We start from the raw sequence: 14,618 nt of genomic DNA, 5'->3' as shown, positions 1-14,618 counted from the left end.
GTGTCCTGTGAGCCTCCCACACCCTTCATCATCTTCTCAGCTCTTCTCCTAGGCCTCAACTCTCAACTGTCCAGCCCTCAGCCACAGCCTTCCCTCAGGAGGGGACATGGAGCAGAAGGATGCTTAAATATCCAGGAGACTGAAGAAGCCACAAGGCTGTGGCCTCATGTTCTGCCAAATGGTATTCAGAAAGAGACTGCTGAAGGAAAATTCCGAAGGTTTTCACATGAGAGGTCTCCAGGATCCCTCTCTTCTAGGTGGGTGGAATTTAATTAGCACTTTGTTTAGTCTTAGACCTCTCTATTTTCTAGATTTATCTCTCTTTATCCCTGGGCCCAAAGTTCCTTTGGATAAGAAAACCCAGCTCTGATTGTACTTTATCTGCATCCACAAATGTTTTTTCTCTGCTTTCCTGAGCCCCCTCTACCCCTCTCCCCACCCCCCATCCACATACACACAGCAGTTCAGAACCACTTTCCTCTGTCCTGGCCTTTCCTGGGCTCTAGCTTATTCTCTTCTGCCCATTGTCTTCATTATTCTTAATGCCTAACTTTTCATTATTCATATATTTACCTCAGTGTAGAGAGAGAAGGAGAGAAAGATGTTAGCTCAGTAATGATTCTATATTATATTACATTTACGGTGATGAAATAGTATAAAAATGACATAAGTGTACATACAGGTTAAGTGAAGTTCAGTGGAAACAATGAACAAACCCAAGTCCCTCACTTAGGGCATAAGAAAGCTGAAAAATCAGTGACATTGCAAGACTTTCCAAAGTCACCAGACTGACTTGTGCCTCAGCTGAACTTAGCAATTTTTTCCCCCTGTCAGACATGGGGCTTGAACTCTGGATCTGGGCCCTGTCCCTCAGCTCTTCAGTTCACAGCTAGTGCTCTCTCACCTCAACCACAGCACCACTTCTGGTTTTCTGGTGGTTAACTGGAGACAAGAGTCTCACGGACTTTATGTGCCCAGACTGGCTTTGAACTGTGATCCTAAGATCTCAGCCTCTTGAGTAGGTAGGATTACAGGTGTGAGCTACCAACACCTGGCCTTTGCAACATGTCCCCGAAATTGCCAGAGCCAGCCAGCAGCAAGGCAGGATACCTGATTAGGGGGTGAGGATGAGAAAAGAAAAAGAAAAAAGAAAAAGACAAGTAATAGATGGGGTCGGGAGGGCTACAGCCCAAGACGATAGCCTACGGCCGTAAGCTTAAAACCACAGCGGTTGTTTATTTCCCGTTTCTGTCTTATATAGTCTCTACAAAACAAGAACCTGTCAGATGTTAACACATTCATATCTAATGTAATCAAGTCTCAGCGGAAAATGATTCCCAATACCAACGATATAGCTCAAAGTTCACAGGCAAGGCGTCATATAAGACAGCTCATTTCTTTGTGTGGTTATCTTACTCAGTGATGCAGATTCATGGGCCAGCCTGACCCTGCACTCAGCTCCCAATGCCAAATCAAAGACGGATTCAGATTAGCTGTGGCAAGTCAATACCTAGAGACATAGCCTACCTAGTATTAGGAATAATTCCCACTCATTTAGTACAATTTGATGTCTTTTTTATTTTTTTATTGTGATTAATAGAAGGGTTACATTATATTCACCAGATAGAAGGTGCATAACTTTGCAAACATTAATACCCTTTCTCATGTCTTGGTCCCCATTTCCCTCCCACCCTCCCCCCGCCCCGCTATCTTGATTTTCCCCCCTTCCTTATCCAATTTCAAATAGCCAATTAAGCACATATAAAATATATCAGATAACAAGGTGAAATATTGTAACAATGTGAGTTAACCAAGGGATGGCAAAAGAGATGAGCGATAACATAGTACATTAAGGACAACAATCTCTCATTCTATGGCTTTTGTTTCCTTTTCCTGGAGGTCCTTACATTTAGTGTCATACTATTTGATGTCTTTTTTAGAGGCCTCCTAGGCTCTTCTATTCTCCAATTTATAATTACAGCCTCAAATCATAGAATAAATACGTGTTAGTGTTTAGAGGAAGGATTTGGGGCTGGAAAAATATCCCACCAGAGGTTCTATTAGTAAATTGTAAATATATTGATTCACAATGCTACTACGATACTAATTTATTAACACATTAAGCTCATGGGGGAACCTCGGTGGGAGCCTAGAGTTAGGTAAGAAAGGAAAACTGGAGATTTTAAAGAAAAGGGAAGGGACCTGGATCTGTGGCCTTGAACAATGAATGCTTTGTATTCTCCCAGGTCTTGCCCTATTACTTGCACAATTACTCCTCCGCATTGCTCTGTGAAAGAATGAAGAATATGTGATTATCTTCTGAGTTTACTGACTCTGGTCTGTTTTGCAATTTGAATTTGACCAACAGACCTGAAAAACTGAGCCACCAAGAGCAGAAAGGAATTGGCACAAGGTCATGACCACATAAGAGACAAGGAATTTGGAAACACGAATTCCTGTCGTGAACAAACCAAATAAAATTCCGATAGCTCAATGGAAAAAACATTGACCAAGACATTCACAGGAAGATGAAATAAATTAATCCTACAGCCTTCTATTCCTTCTGTCCCAACGCACAACTCTAATTCTCAACTGCAATGTTCCCTTCTGCAATGTTGCCTCTTCTGTCACTTACTAAATACCTTTAGGTTAGTCACTTAAGTTTTATGAACCACCACCCCCTCAACCTGTAAGTCAAGACTCTATTAATGCTACCTACTGTTCAGAAAAGAATTAGTGCACAATGCTGTTAAAAGTCTTCAGCAATGTGCCAGGCATGCACACCGGCTCAAAAAAGTGGCAGCTATATATTATTTTGATTATAATGTATGGCAGTGACGATCTTACTGGAAAGATCTTGAAGATTACCAACCAGCTTACCTGTGGTTGAAAAGGAACTTAAAAAGAAACCATACAGCGTTTTGCTTTCTTTGGGGTTTGCTAAAGAATCATTCCAGCTTTGCAAATAACAGCAAAACCCAATGGGTAATTTTTTTTTATCATTTTTCTCATAACATACAGCCACTCTACCTACTAGTCAGCCCTTGGGCTGGTCTGAGTAGAATAGGGCATTAAAAACTGAAGATACTAGAAGCCCAAATATGTTAGAAAGTCAGTTATACAGTGGAATTAGTATTGGTATTTTATGAAATATTTAAAGCATAAGTAACTACCAAAAAAAATGTTCTAGATGTGAGATTCAAACTTTGTGAGCAGCTGTGTTCTATCCAGGAGCCCCTAGTGTTCACCTGGCCTGTAGAAAACGGGAGTGTGCAGAGGGTGTTGGTGAATACCCAGAGCAGCTTCCGGAACCTCGAGTGTGAGCCGGGGCGGGTAGGTCGTTAGACAGCAGAACTTTGTCATCTTTACCTCCACTGGCTCGAGTAGCTTTCTTTCCTGTACCATCTCACTTTTTGTGGGGTTTTTTGTTTGGTTGGTTTTTGTCTTTTGCTGTTGCCCTTGTTTGTTTGTTTGTTTTTGTCAAACATGGATCTTAAGCTCAGGGCCTGGACTCTGTCCTTGAGCTTTTTTGCCCCAGGCTAGTGCTCTACCACGTTGAGCCACAGTACCCCTTCTGGTTTGCCTGTGGTTAATTGGAGATAAGCATCTCATGGACATGACATTTGAAATAGGATGTAAAAATCAATTTTATGGGGACCATGACATGTGAAAGGGTATCAATGTGTGGGAATTAATGCACCATTTATCTGGCAAATATCATGTAACCCTTCTATTAATTACAATAAAAATATATTTAAAAATCAATTTTAATAAATTCTTTAATAAAAAAAAGAGTCTCATAGACTTTCCGGCCTGCGCTGCTTTTGAACTGAAGTCCCCAGAGCTCTGCTCCTGCGTAGCTAGGATTACAAGTGTGAGCCACTGGGGCTTAAGAAATGCGCTCTTTACCACACTGACATAACTGTAACTGCTCTGTACATCATCTTTATATTAACAATAAGCATTTTTAATGAAAACAGGAACCTCGGATGGTGTAACACAACTTTCAAGACATCTCTCAAAAGGCTTTTGGAGCCCCACCCTCTCACTCACACCAACTGGTGTGACAACAGAGGTTGAACTGAGGAGGAAAAAGTGTATACCAAAAAAGCAAAAAATATTAGGTTCAATTCTAAAACTAAGATTATGAAAGCACCATGTTTCACAGTGCCTTTCAATTATCATTACCTATGGAGAGTTTTCCTTATCACTGCAGACATACCTTGAACTTTTAATATTAGTACTACCACTTTTTTTTCTGTCTAGGGACTCTATTAGAAAAACATGATCAGGGACTGGTAGCGTGGCCTAGTGGTAGAGTGCTTGCCTAGCATGCATAGTTCGATTCCTCAGTACCACATATGCAGAAAAAGCTGCAAGTGGAGCATGTTGTTCAAGTGGTAGAGTGCTAGCCTTGAGAAAGTCCAAGAACAGTGCCCAAGCCCTGAGTCCAAGCCCCAGGACTGGCCAAAAAAAGAAAGAAAGGAAAAAAGAAAGGAAGAAAAGAAAAACATGTTCCAATGCCACCATATGTTGATTTAAACCGACTTATGCAATAAATCAACTCTTTCGACTCATCGACCTTCTCCGGGACTTCGAATGACACTTCCATTTTCATTTCTCCTTCCTCCTCCCTCACTATTGCTTTTACTCCCTCCCTGTCCTCTTGTGCTTTATCTCATTCTTCCCTATCATGCAGGAACTTCTGCCAGGAGATGTTGAGTGGGCCAGGACTTCAGGTAGGACCAAGTCATCAAAACTTACTTAGTACAGCCAAGGAGAAGTACTCTAAATCCTCTTACTAAGTCTGTTAAATCCCAGGGAAGGTTCTGATTGGTCAACTTGGTCACATGTCCACACTCAGTCCAATGATTGCCACCAGTGGAGAGGGTACCACCAGCACCCCAAAATGTGAGTTCAGCAACCCTGGCAGAACCACTTGTGATGAGGGAATGGTAGTTCTTACCAAAGATGTGTGAACAATATTGTATATCAAAAAAGCAGGATGATGTTAAAAAGCTGTGTCTCACGTATTGGCATAATGCCTGACTTGCAGAAATTGAGTTTGAAACCATGGACAGTCACACTTTCATTTCATTTCAATCTAGGCTGATCGACTCAATTTAAGAACTCAGAATCCTGAAAACGGTAAATATATACATATATATATATATATAAAATCATATGACGCTGAAGGTCAATGGACAGCCCTAAAACACAACTTACCATTTCTCTATTCCTGACACAGTGAACAAAAGCAAAACACTCAAGCAAAGCTACAGACCTCTCAGGAATGCAAAGTGACAATGTAGACAAGAAAAATATCGTGCAGAGGGAACAAATTTTCCACTCCTGCACAGCAGATTTTATTTCCAAACATCTCATTTCCCTCCCTGAAACTGCAGTGCAGATTTTGCAAACACGCTGGGTTATATAAGGAGGATTACGTACTCTTCCCAAAAACTCTGCAGCCAGCTGTCCATCCAATTCAACTTCCCAAATAGAGAAAGGGATTATCATCTGGCTTCATCACAGCGCAGGGTAGATACTGAGAAATGTTCCCTCTCTCATTTCAAGCTACCAAGGTGAGGAAGCAATAGTTGATACTTTTATTCCACTAGACTTTTAATGAGGGCAACGGTGTTCTGATTCTATGATTATGGTTTACAGTTATATATTTAGGGTGAGTGCAGAAGATACACATGCTAACTTTAATCCCATTACCCCAACTGTTTTTATTTTTTGGTGAGCATGCACATTTGATTGAGCTGTGTGGCTTCTAATGATCAACTCATCAGTCAATCGGAGCATGAAGTTCATATTTTTTTTTGCTGGTCCTGGGTTTTAGCCTGGCCTCTATCCCAGAGCGCCTTCTTCTCAAGGCTAATGTTCTTCCACTTGAGCCACATCGCTGTGTCAGACTTTTTCGGAGTAGTTTACTAGAGATAAGAGTCTCACATAGACTTTAATGCATGGGCTGGTTTTGAACCATGATCCTCCGAGCTCAAGTCACAAGGATTAGTGAAGCTCTCTCTATTTTTTTTTTCCTCCACTAGGTGACAAACACAATGCAATAGAGGCAAGCATCAGCTGACCTTGAGATAGCCTCTGACCTTGGGTGGAGACAGAAGCCTGGTGTCATTCAAGGCACAGGAGTCCAAGGAAAGTACATAGTTGTCTTGCGCTTGCCTTTGGTACTGTCTTGTAAGAAAAGATGGCTGGCCAGGCACTCCAGCACGCTGAGGGAATGCCAAGAACCTAATGTGTAAAATGACAAAGAAAAATCCAGTGGTTTCATGCCAATAGACCAGGAGCATTTGGAGAGAGACTTGGAGGTGCATGTTGAGAGCAAAAGTAACATTGTAAACCCTCAAGACAGCTTTTCAATCCCAGCACCCTCTTGCCTTCCAAAACCGTCCAACTCAACCTACCTCAAGCTTACCAATGGCCCTTTCCATGCCCCCACCCTCGTGAGATGCCCCCCTTCACATTGCCTCTTGGTTTTGAAACTCCACTGAAATAAATGGCTCTATTCATACCAAACTGCTCACCCTCCAACTTGGCTGCATCTCAACATCCTTAGAAACTGCATCTGCCTCACTCCCTGCCTCCGAGTCCCATCATCAGTCAGGTGCATCACCGTACTGGTTATTGCGTTTGAGTTTACTCTACTGGAAGATACTTGATTTTATTCCAAATGTTATTTCTTCATCAGCCTTCATATTAAGAAAGATTCTGAGAAGGAGATTTCGGCACAGCAAGACGTTGTATCAGTCATGATCACCAGAGAGGAAAATGGAAAAAAAAATACCTGCTTTGCATTTTCGAACTTCCCTCGGTATCACTAAATCCCATGGTTTGTTTAAATTATTTCCTCCAAAACACACATGATTTTAAAAGGTAGGTAGTTATTCTTCCTTCTTCCTTCTTGTGTCTTCCTGTATCTTAGTTTCCAAGTGACTGATGGAGTCTCTATGTATCCATGGGTTAAACTGCCTGACATACTTCTGAAAATGAGGAGTCTTTAACTCTTGAAAAGCCAATGGGAACCTGAGCGATTATGAAACATAAACACATGCAATTTCAGTTACTTCCCAGATTGCCTCAAAACCTCCTCAGCAAGCAGAATCAACCAGATACTTTTGATGAAGCAGAAGAGAAAGACAATTCAGATGTAAAACATGAGTGGGTTCTGAGGGGGTCGAGCTTATTTGAGAATGGGAGAAGGGAACAATATCCAAGTATATCATAGGAAAAAGTTTTTAAAATGAGGCTTTAGGACCTCAGAATGGAAAAAAAAGAAACCAAAATTAATCTCCTTATTTCAGGAGAGGATATGCTGACTGTGGAGAACATTTTGTGAATGAGAAGGTGTTAGGTTCCATCCCAAAATGGATAGCACTGACACTGAGACTCACAAAGACAAAAAAAATTTACATCACAGGAAGCAGAGCTTCTACTTAAAACAGTCTAACTTCTAACAGAATTTGGGGGCGGGGTTCTAGCTAAAAACAAGTGTTTGAGAAAGCATTCTCTCCCTGGCACCATCTTCATGCGCTTCATTTGGGCAGGAAGACTTCATTTCCAGTAACAGTTTCCAATTGTTAAAGAAAAAAAAAGTCCCTGTCACTTCTCTTGCAATCCATAATTTTGTATTTTTAATTTAGATAACTCAAGTGTCTCAAAGCAGAAATGGGCTGTGTATTCATGAGCTCTGATTTGCTGCAATCAGTATTTCTGAGACTGTGCATCCTTGAAGACTCCAAATACTGGAGTCGTGTTCTCAAGTAATTATGACAGATTGGCTTGGAGCTGAAGGAGGAAAGGCGCCTCTTTGTTGGTTTCCTTTTGAAGGACTCTTCCAGTCTATCTGAGGTCAGTTTTCCTTGCTCACGCACAAGGCTGAGAACTAGTTGGCGGGAAGTAGAAAAAGCCTGTTTAATAAGTGAATTACAGAATTGCTAACTTTTCCATCAAGTAGCCTTTGGACATAGAAAGCAAAGGGAAAGCCAGCAGGGGAAACTGTTTACATGAAAGTGAGCTGAGGCCAGCACCAGTGACTCACGCCTATACTCCGAGCTAGTCAGGAGGCTGAGACCTGCAGATCACAGTTCAAAGACAGCCCGAACAGGAAAGCCTATGAAATTCTGATCTCCAGTTAACCATCAGAAAACCAGAAATGGCTCTGAATGCAAGCCCCAGGACTGGCACCAAAAAATAAAACAACCAGCTTGGTAAATACATCTTGGGGTACAAATTTAATGTATTGGGGGGATCTGAGATCATCGCTCTCAAACCTGAGGCTTGGGCTTAACCCCCTGGGAGAGCCAAGCTGTTGTAGGTGATTTTGTGTTTCTTTAAGTGAAGCCACCTTGCTAAACAAGACCCTGACACACTCCAATTCCTTTGTTGTACGGGTTACTGAGAAAGAACAGGTCGATTCTCAAGACAATGATTAAAATGGTACCCCCCCCCAACTAATCTTCCTAGATAAGAGAATCAGAGCTGACAGGCTATTACAGAAGTACAGTACCCTGCTGACAATATTGACTGGAAAGCGAGCACCTTGCTTATTTTCTGTTGACTTAAGGATGGGAGAAGCATAAATGGAGCTACTGTCTCTGCTTTTGGCTGTCATAGGTCGTAACTGCTACCATGTTGCTGATGTAGAAAGAAGTATTGAGCTCAAAGTAAATGCTTGCCCAGGGATTTGTTGCAGTACCACATTCACTCTGATACAAAATGAAGTTGCACACCAAATCCCTCAATAAAAAAAATCATTTTTATCTGGGGTGTTGGAGGCATGGCTCACATCCCAGAGCTCTAGCCAATGAATACATCTGATACTGACCGTGAGTCTGAGTCCTGGTCTTGGACAAAAATCAATCAATGTGTTAGCTGATTCTTCAATTATATATAACTATATGTGTATATATGTATATATATATTTTTTTTCTTTTTCTGGAGATTTCACTTGCCAAAAGTGTTGAATTTTTGCACAGGATTGTGTGTCCTCCGTAAAATTTTGTGATTTGAGAATTTTTAGCAGTGAAACATATTTTAGATATCTCAAGACATTTTTCTTTTAAAATTATGAAGTAATCTCTCTATTCATGGAAAGATGCTGGGCGTGATGACTCATGCCTGTAATCTTGGCTACTAAGGAGGCTGAGATCTGAGGATCGTGGTTCAAAGCCAGTCCAGGGACCAAAAAAAAAAAATTAGTTCTTAAGACCCTTATCTCCAATTAACCACTGGAAAACTAGAAGTGGCACTGTGGCTTACGGGGTAGGGCAGTAGCCTTGGCTGGAGAGCTCAGGAAGAGCTCCCAGGCCCATTGTTCAAGTCTCATGACTGACAAAAAAAAGAAAAAAAAATAATTTGGGGCACTTAACTAGTATTTACACAGATGCTCGGCTCAAACTCTAGCACCATATAAATAATTTTTTTCTACTGTAAGATTTTCTTAATAGATAATGTTTGTTAAACTATTTGGCTGATTAATATAAGCAATCATCCGAAATACTTAAAATTTTTGCTATGAGAAATTCATCTTAAGCTTTTAAGCTGAACAAAGCTTTATGGTGTATTTAAGAATTAAATAAAACTGGCGAAATGCATTTTGTGAGTGTACAACTTAACATTTATCGCATCAAATTTTTAGTTTTTCTTTCAAACCAAGTTGTTTTAAATATTCTTTTTCACATCTGAAATATGGCCCTTTTTAAAACTCTGAAGCCGTAATCTCTCTGCCCTTAGCACCAACCAAATAAATCGACTCAATGTGATGAATGGATTTAAGGCTGATCATTTTTCCATAGATAACCAATCTGCTTGCAGATTATCCCCAAAATATGCACTAAATTAAAATGACCCTCTTCTGATTTATGGGAAAACTGCTGGTGGATTACCCTGAAAATACACATTAAAATCAAATACATAAATGACATGGAGTGAAGAGACGCACAGGTCCCTGACCCCTTTCCTAGAAAGACAAGGGAAGTAAAGTCTTCGCCATCCTTCAAACAGGTATGTCTAACAAATAGTAAGTACTTAGGTGTTTTTTCTCATGCTAGTTTTCTACAGCATGGCCCAGAAATATCAATTCTACCTAAACCAAATATGTGCACATCTTTTTGGTCTGTTTTGTTTTTGTAACAGACGTGGTTAGGTTAACCCTGAACTCCTGTGTCCAACTAGTTTGGAAATATCTGGTGTCCTAGAAACCCTCAGTTAAAATTAGGCCTGTTTGCTTTCAGGGAAACAGCTTGCATAAAAGGCATGTTACACTCACACTGAATCAACTTCCTCCTCCTCCTCCTCCTCCTCCTCCTCTTTCTCCTCCTCCTCCTCCTTCTCCTCCTCCTCCTCCCCCCTTTTTCTTGTCAGTTCTGGGCCTTGAAGTTTGGGCCCAGGCGTTGTCCCTGAGCTTCTTTTTCCTCAAGACTGTTGCTCTACCACTAGAGCTACACCACCACTTCTTGTTTGGGGGTTTTTTGTTTTGTTTTGTTTTAGTAGTTTTGATAAAAGTCTCACTGTTTCCTGCCTGGGCTGGCTTTGAACCATGATCCTCAGATCTCAGCCTCCTGAATAGCTAGAATTACAGGCGTGAGCCACCAGTGCCTGGCTCCCAGGGCTTTATAAGTAAGTGTTTCTTGGTGTTGGTGAGAAGATGAAGTCACCGGTGTGTGACCCGTGATCCGCCCCCACTAACACTCGAGTATTAGGATTTGCTGCCATTTGCAGCAAACCTTGTAAAGCACATCGATGATTAGGTAATTTTCCTCTTCAGCTAATTTTCCTGAAACTCATCTCCAGATGAGTGCATTAATATTAAAGTCTGGAAAGTAGAAACCTTTGTGTGCGTGGTGCGGGGAATGGACGCTCTTCACTTTTCCCTCTGCAGAAGTTACTTCATTAGAGTCTGGGGCCATCTGATGTGCCACCAGCTGAATAACAATGATGATGATTAATATTTATGGAGCACTAAAATATGCCAACCCTGTGCCAGGCCTTTTATATACCTCATTTGATTTCTATACCAACACTGTGGGTTGAATATAATTGCTCTTCCAGAGATGGCAGATTGGAGGACCAGAAGACTTAAGTTAACTACATGGTCTCCCATCTGAGAATCGGTGCACGGTGCAATCCAAATTCTAAGCAATGCCAGTGTGACTCTAAAAGCGTAGTACACCTTCCTCCGGCTTTCTCTTTCCTGGATAGTCTAATTGAATCAGTAGTTTTGTTAGCACAGGGAGAATTCTAGAAGGTAATGGATTTTGCCTTACTAGATGAATGATTTTGACTGGATCACACAGAGTCTGAACTCTACCATTTCCTTCAAAACAACTCAAGCAGTGGTGAATACAGACGAAACCTCCCTAATTTATGGGAAGAGGTCCTCGGCACCCCTATACCACCGACCTTCCCTGAAACATCATACTGTGAGCTAGCACTGGTGGCTCACACTTGTAATCCTAACTACTCAGGAGGCAAAGATTGTGGTTTGAAGCCAACCTGGACAGGAAAATCCCTGAGATTCAAAAATAAACTCAAAAAATAAACTATTCAGAAACAGCCAGAAGTGGAGCTATGGCTCAAGGAGTAGAGCGCTAACTTGTTTAAATCAGCTCATGGACAGTTGCCCGGACCCTGAGTTCAAATCCTAGGACTGGCAAAAAATACACACACACACACACACACCCCTTAAGGCTACAGCTTTTCATCTTTAAAGTGAATATTGACTGACTGACTTTGTTTCCTCTAACTTTTGGAAATAATGTGAATGAAATTAAAAGCATTAGCTTGGCTGAAAGTATGCTAAGAAATAATGGATCAAGGAAGGAACAGGAAAAAGAAAAAAGCAATCTCTCCATCTCTTCTGTTCCCTGGCTGGTAGTCACACTGGTCCTCGTTCCAGAGTGGGTGGCTAAGCCCGACTTGGTTTTCTCGATGTAAAATAACAGTGGGGATGTTGGGAGAATTATTTGAAACACCTCATATAAAATCCTTGGCCTTAGTCATTACCCTTCTCTGCCTTGAGGCAGTGCCCCAAGAGCTTAATTAAAACTTTGGCTTTCTGCCTCTCCACGAATAACACTTTGAATATCATAATTAATGGATAACTCTAATATTAAAAAAAAACCCAAGATGTCATAACTATGCACAGGATAGAAAGGAATAAGCTGGCATCCTTTTCAAGCCAGAATAGTTTCAAGGTTTTTTTCTTTGTTTTTGGTTTATTTTTCTCCTTATATGTAGAAGAGAATACTTCCATTTGCTTTGGAAAATGCCCCGCCACTACCATCTAGTGGCCAAATAAATGAACACTAAATTTCATTTAGGAACCAGAGTAACACTTGAGGGGCTTTTCTAATTATACATAGATAGATAGATAGATGATAGATAGATAGATAGAAGATAGATAGATAGATAGATAGATAGATAGATAGATAGATAGATAGGTAGGTAGATAGATAGACAGACAGACACATTTAAAAACAGTATTTGAATACATGGTGTGGGGAAGGGCCAGATAGTGAAAGGAGAGACTGGTCAAATGGCATTGTATTCATAAATTGACATGTTGAAGCCCTTTTGTACAACTACTTTAGGATAGTAAAAAAAATGTTTAAAACTAATAAAATCTGTCATATGAAAAATACAGTAACCTACTAGAGGATCCAAACACATCCACCATATTCTAAATTGTTTCAAGAGGTATGCTGCTGTGATTTGGTTATAAAATTGGCCCATGTGTTAAATGAAGCTTTGTGGCCAGAGAGTGGCAGTGTGGAGGCGTGGTTAGATCCAGGAGGTCTTATGTCCTCAGTGGCTCAGTCTAAAGGTGAATTCATACCCCAGTGGGTTCCAAGGAGGAGAAGGAGGAGGAGGAGGAAAGGCAGGAGCTGGGGTAGCCTTTGAGGGCTGTATCTCAGCCTGGCCCCTTTCTGCTACTCACTCTCTGCCCACTTTCACCCCAAAGTGAACCTTCTTCCCCTGCCTTGCGGCCCTTCTACCATGCTGTTCCTTCTGCCAAGCCTGAAAGCGCTGATGGCAGACAACCAGACCGAAAGCCTGAGCCAAAAGAAACCTTTCCTCCCCAAAGTCTTTTATCCTGGGTACTTTGTCACCGAGCCAAAACGCTAACTAAACCTTTGAAAATGACCAAGATGGAGCATGTCTCTTTAGAATGCCATGATTTCAGTATAATTTATAAAAGGAACATTAGACCTGCGTAAGAGGGAGATATTATTTCATGCTAAATAATGGTAAAACAATAGATGTTTTATAGAAGCAATTGCACTGACAAGCGAAATCACAGATTATGAACTAAGTATATCACACTTAAAAAAATCAGCTTAGGGCCGGGAGTTTGGCCTAGTGGTTAAAGTGCTTGCCTACCATGCATGAAGACCCGGGTTCGATTCCTCGGTACCACATACATAGAAAAAAGCCAGAAGTGGTGCTGAGGCTCAAGTGGAAGAGCTCTAGCCTTGAGAAAGGCCAAGGACAGTGCTCAGGCCCTGAGCTCAAGCCCAGGACTGGCAAAAAAAAAAAAATCAGTTTATTGGTCAGAACTACATACTGATTCATACAACCAACCAACCGAAATTGAATTAAGGATTGAGTTTTGCATCATTCTTCTAAAAAAAAAACAAAAACAAAAACAAAAAACTTCGTGAGATTTCCTTCATATTGAATTTCCGACCATTTATAATGTATTCTAGCATTTCACTGATTTCCCCAAGGGCCCTGCCTTACCTTTTGATATTCAAATTATTCCTTTCACGATCACCAGAAAATCTTGTCCTCATCCTTCTACCTGATTTGTGATTTCATTTTGTAATTCATGTGTGTTTCTGCTTTTTAAGCTTATTGACCCTGTGGGTGGTCAGTGACCCTGTGGGACACAGTGCTAATTAGTGAAAGAATCTTTGAGAAGAGATTGGAGCCCACAGTTGTACGTGGATCACAGCACCCAAGCTCCTTGCCCTTACCACACCGCCCCCACCTAGCCTACATACAAACAGCACCTCTGTTGGCCCAGAAAATAATAAACAAGAGTTGGTCAAGCATTCTCCTTAACTGATAAATAGCAGAATTTCCTTCCATTTAACCCACAGCTCCTAAAAGGAAGCAGAAGGAGAGGACAGAGAGCTTAAGAAAAAGAGCATGGGGGCCGGGAGTTTGGCCTAGTGGTTAAAGTGCTTGCCTAGCATGCATGAAGACCCGGGTTCGATTCCTCGGTACCACATACATAGAAAAAAAAAAGCCGGAAGTGGTGCTGAGGCTCAAGTGGTAGAGCTCTAGCCTTGAGAAAGTCCAAGGACAGTGCTCAGGCCCTGAGCTCAAGCCCAGGACTGGCAAAAAAAAAAAAAAAGAAAAAGAGCATGAAGTGGTGATATCTTTCTGTTCAAACTAATAGCATGATGAATCCTCATAAACAAGTATATTCACTCACTTAATGTTCTTGTCCAGTAAGTTTCAGAGGTTCAGATCTCTCTCTCTCTTTCTCTCTCTCTCTCTCTCTCTCTCTCTCTCTCTCTCTCTCTCTCTCACACACACACACACACACACACACACACACACACACACACGCACCAGTCATGGAA

At 41.2% G+C, this 14,618-nt stretch overlaps 1 long non-coding RNA gene across 1 annotated transcript; it reads left to right on the top strand.

The window, feature by feature from the left end:
• The first annotated feature begins 56 nt into the window (after nt 1–56).
• LOC150044546 (uncharacterized) lies at nt 57–6,639 on the top strand. Its single transcript, XR_016533119.1, has 3 exons — nt 57–257; nt 5,109–5,148; nt 6,057–6,639. It is a non-coding gene; the product is annotated as an uncharacterized LOC150044546 (long non-coding RNA).
• The last annotated feature ends 7,979 nt before the right edge of the window (nt 6,640–14,618 follow it).

This window comes from Megascapheus bottae, chromosome 29 (genome assembly GCF_031878675.1).
Source record: "Megascapheus bottae isolate mThoBot1 chromosome 29, mThoBot2.hap1, whole genome shotgun sequence".
NCBI classification, from domain to species: Eukaryota; Metazoa; Chordata; class Mammalia; order Rodentia; family Geomyidae; genus Megascapheus; species Megascapheus bottae.
The sequence above is the reverse complement of the archived record's forward strand: the minus strand, read 5'-3'. Positions and strand labels throughout refer to the sequence as shown.